General features: G+C 48.1%; 1 non-coding gene across 1 annotated transcript; it reads left to right on the forward strand.

The window, feature by feature from the left end:
* Positions 1-2490: 2490 nt before the first annotated feature.
* On the forward strand, positions 2491-2563 carry trnak-cuu (transfer RNA lysine (anticodon CUU)). Its single transcript has one exon. It is a non-coding gene; the product is annotated as a tRNA-Lys (tRNA).
* The last annotated feature ends 1885 nt before the right edge of the window (positions 2564-4448 follow it).

The raw sequence follows: 4448 nt of genomic DNA on the forward strand, positions 1-4448 counted from the left end.
CGAAACATAGAAAATAGGTGCAGGAGTAGGCCATTCGGCCCTTCGAGCCTGCACCACAATTCAATAAGATCATGGATGATCATTCAGCTCAGTACCCCTTTCCTGCTTTCTCTCCATACCCCTTGATCCCTTTAGCTATAAGGGCCACATCTAACTCCCTCTTGAATATATCTAACAAACTGGCATCAACAACTCTGCGACAGAGAATTCCACAGGTTAACAACTCTCTGAGTGAAGAAGTTTGTCCTCATCTCACCAGGGCCCTGTACAATTGTAGCAAGACTTCCTTACTCTTGTACTGTGGGCTATATATTAGGTACTATGGGGCGAGTGCCCTGTTTTTTGCTGATTTGACGGTTGTATAAAAAGTTATTAAAATTTGACAGTTGCTTGGCAAACATATTTGTATTTCCTTCAGTGTACTCCTTACTCTTCAAGGACTAGATTTTCCCCAAGCAGTTTTGTCGGCGCACTGACCTCAAGCGCACCGACTTTGCTCGCTGGAAACGGCGCGCGGAAAAACTCGCCCCATCCTGGCCGCTGTGTACAGTCCCCGGAGTCCTGGCGTGGTGTCGATGGTGAAGTGGGGGGCGGAGCCAAATGCCTGCACCGGAAATACTGCCGGCACCTTCGCGCATGGGCAGTCGGGAGAGAAAACTTGGCATTCTGCCATTTTTAAACAGTGTCAAACCCGATGAAAAGCACAGCAGCTTCTCACTTCTCCGGTCGCTCGGCGGGCTCTCCCCCCGTCCCTCCCCGACAAAACGCACAGCTCCAGCAGCTGCAACTACTCCGGTCCACAAGCTCACACTTCTCCGGTGTGTCTTCCCTCCCCTATCCCAGGGATACAGGGACCCAGTGTAATGGAGCCAAGTTTGCTGATTGTACAAAGATGGATGGGAAAGTAAATTGTGATGCAGCAAAGAAAATCTCAATTCCGGAAGAACAATATGGAAAAGTACAGTGACCCCGACGTGATATAAACACGCAGCCTTCTGATCTGGAGTCAGACACACGACCGTTGCACCACGAGGTCTATAGTGCAGGATGCCCATGGTTGTATACATGAAGGTTCCTGAAACACAGTTTCATTTACCCTGCATTGGTGCAATGAAAGGGCTTTAAAATCCCCGGCCACTCCAACTGTGGGTCAGACAGCATCAGAAGCAGTGCCCACCTGTCACTCACCCTCTCACGCCCACTTTCATCACCTGCTGCCCGCGGACTGCAGCAAATCCAGTTCATCATCATCATAGGCAGTCCCTCGAAGCGAGGATGACTTGCTTCCACGCCAAAAAAGGATGAGTTCACAGGTGTTTCAATGATGGACCTAATATTCCAGGTCCCGAACTGCATGTTAAAGTGTGGAAGATACCTGTGCGTGGATTTTTTTAACGTGTGGTGACCGTTGCACCCCAGCCATCACACGGGCTTGACAGAGCGAGGTCTTGGTCCAGTGGCAAGTGTTATCCAAGACGACTGGAGACCAGCTCTGCTGCACGGACCCAGTGCCCACACATATCGCAGTGTGGGCTGGCCCGTGCTGCCACTGGGCCCCTGGCCCTGAACTCACGCCGCCCCTGGTCCCCGATCACATCCCTCCACAGTCTCTCGCTGCTCGTGCTGTACCTGCCCACGCTCCAATCACCGACCTGGACTTTGATGACGTCACTCTTCGCTGCCGTCGCCCTCCTGCACCAGCTCGCACTGTACCTTGCCGTGGTACACCACCACGCTGCTCACAGGCCGCCGCTCACCGCTCCTTTTATGGCCCCGACCAGCCGCTGGTGTTCTCACGCAGGTCGGGGCCTCCACGCTGCTCCCAGCAAATCCAGTTACACGCCGTGTCACCGCACAATTCTCAGCTGTGATTGTAAGCTGACTATATTTAAAGCTATCGCAGAGGCTGCAAGCAGTGTTCCCTGGTAGTCTAGTGGTTAGCATTCGGTGCTCTCACTGCCCTGGTCTGGGTTTGATTCCTGGTCAGGGAAAGCATTTTTACAGAGCAAGTTGACAAATATAATTCAAGTCTGTGAAATACTGAATAATTGTTTCAATCATCATTAATCCATCCATCAGTGTTGCACACTGAAGGAAATACAAATATGTTTGCCGAGTGACTGTCGAATTTCAATAACTTTTTATACAACCGTAGAATCAGCAGAAAATCAGGATATTCAGACCATAGCACCTAATATTCCGCCCTTAGTGCAAGAGTAAGGAAATCCTGCTCCAATTGTACAGGGCCCTGGTGAGACCACACCTGGAGTACTGCGCACAGTTTTGGTCTCCTTTTCTGAGGAAGAATACACTTGCCTTGGAGGTGGTACAATGGAGGTTTACCAGACCGATTCCTGGGATGAGAGGACTGTCCGATGGTGAGAGATTGTGCAGAACATGCCGATACTCTCTGGAGTTTAGAAGAATGATAGGTGATCTCATTGAAACGGACAATATTCTGAAGGGGATTGACAGGGTAAATGTTGAGAAGCCCGGCTAGCTCAGTCGGTAGAGCATGGGACTCTTAATCTCAGGGTCGTGGGTTCGAGCCCCACGTTGGACGATTACTTTTCATTAAACTTTTGTGTTGCTTTCGCGGGTCAACATCATTAATGAACCCATGATCTTCTTTTGCACAATGATAAAAATGCGAACTGAGGGAGAATTGATAATTTAATCAAATAATGAAAGCAGCGCCTCATACCGCTCGGCCCTCCTGACTGTTAGATGTTCCAGATACAAGTTTTAATCTGGAAAATTTCAGACCGGGCGGTTGTTCAGGGCTGCTGGAAGGCCCAGTGACCGGTAAACCTCTTCCCCGGGGTTTTCCTGAGCCTGTGCTCGGTGTACGGGGAGCTTTGGTCCGGGTCCGAGGTAGCTTGTATCCCAGGGATGGACAATAACACTCTGAGCTCTGGAACTGGGGAAGAGCGAATAATTAATGAGTTGTTTGTGGGTTTCAAATGCAGCTGAGATCCGCTGGTGTAAACCGAAAGTGTTGTTTTACAGAATGAATGAAATGCTGACAGGGACAGTCAAAACTTCTAAAAGTGAACTTTAATAACTCATGAAACTTTAATCCGTGATGAAGTTTTATCCCCGATCTGATTTTACACAATCTGTATTGGAGGAGACTGGTTTTAAATGTGCATTGCTCATTCAACAATGCATCCAAAGCAGTTTTTATTGCAGACAAGTTTTTGTTTGAGAAATAATGTTTCTGCGCAGGCTTGAACCGGGAACTTTTCACGTGTGAAGGAAATGTAATAAACTCCACACGACAGAAACTGCTGCTCAGCTCAGTGCCCAGAGAGAAGAGTTCAGCAACAAGCTGAAATGCTCAATCCCTCTCTCTGCAAAAAGTTCCTGTCACAAACATTTCTCTGACCAGAACGGCACCAAACAACAATGTCCTCCTTTCAAAGTCATTAAACTCCCCAATTTCCACGTCTGCAATTTTAAGGACAAGGACTGAAAGCGCTTTGCGATCAGAAAATTGCAGGAAACCCTTTGCGGTTAATGACAGGGCTTTTGATGGTTGATTTCTGTTCACATCTTGTGTTATGTATTTAACCCTTGACAACCTGTGCACACCATCATCAGAGGGCCTACCTGTCGGAATCCCAAGGGATCCCAGTATCCCTTGGGAGCACGGTATGTTAGCAGGCCACCCATGAGGTACCTGTACTCTGGAGTCTTATTAAAGGAGCTAAGGTCACACTTACTCAGTGTTCACAATACTAAGTTTCATCCTTTATTATGAGCGTATCAATTGGCGACGAGACAATGAACAACCACGCAAAAATGCAAGGAACAGTTGGTATCCTGGAGAAGTGGACGATTGCGAAGCCTTTGTGGAGATACTCGACCAATACTTCGTGGCCAACGAGCTGGAAGGCGACGAGAACGCTGCCAAATGAAGGGCGATCCTCCTCACCGTCTGTGGGGCAGCAACCTATGGCCTCATGAAGAATCTTCTAGCTCTGGTGACACCAACAACTAAATCCTATGAAGAATTGTGTACGCTGGTCTGCGAGCATCTAAATCCTAAAGAAAGCGATCTGATGGCGAGGTATCGGTTATACATGTGCCAACGGTCGGAGGGCCAGGAAGTGGCGAGCTATGTCGCCGAATTAAGGCGCCTCGCAGGACATTGCAAATTTGAGGGATTCCTAGAACAAATGCTGAGAGACATTTTCATGCTAGGCATTGGCCATGAGATAATTCTTCGCAAACTGTTGACTCTCAGAATCTGAGCAAAGCCATAACGATCGGTCAGACAATTTCCACCAGTTCCTTTAAACATAATAATGTAATTTATTTCTCGTGGACTGGATGGAGGACCATGGTCCATGTAAAAAATTGTTATCGTTTTCCATGAACTAAATGTTCATAAAAGTATTGGAGTGGGAACTCACTGGATAACAGCACAGCTGGCAATGTTTGCG

The sequence above is a fragment of the Pristiophorus japonicus genome, unplaced genomic scaffold (assembly GCF_044704955.1).
Source record: "Pristiophorus japonicus isolate sPriJap1 unplaced genomic scaffold, sPriJap1.hap1 HAP1_SCAFFOLD_42, whole genome shotgun sequence".
Classification (NCBI taxonomy): Eukaryota; Metazoa; Chordata; class Chondrichthyes; family Pristiophoridae; genus Pristiophorus; species Pristiophorus japonicus.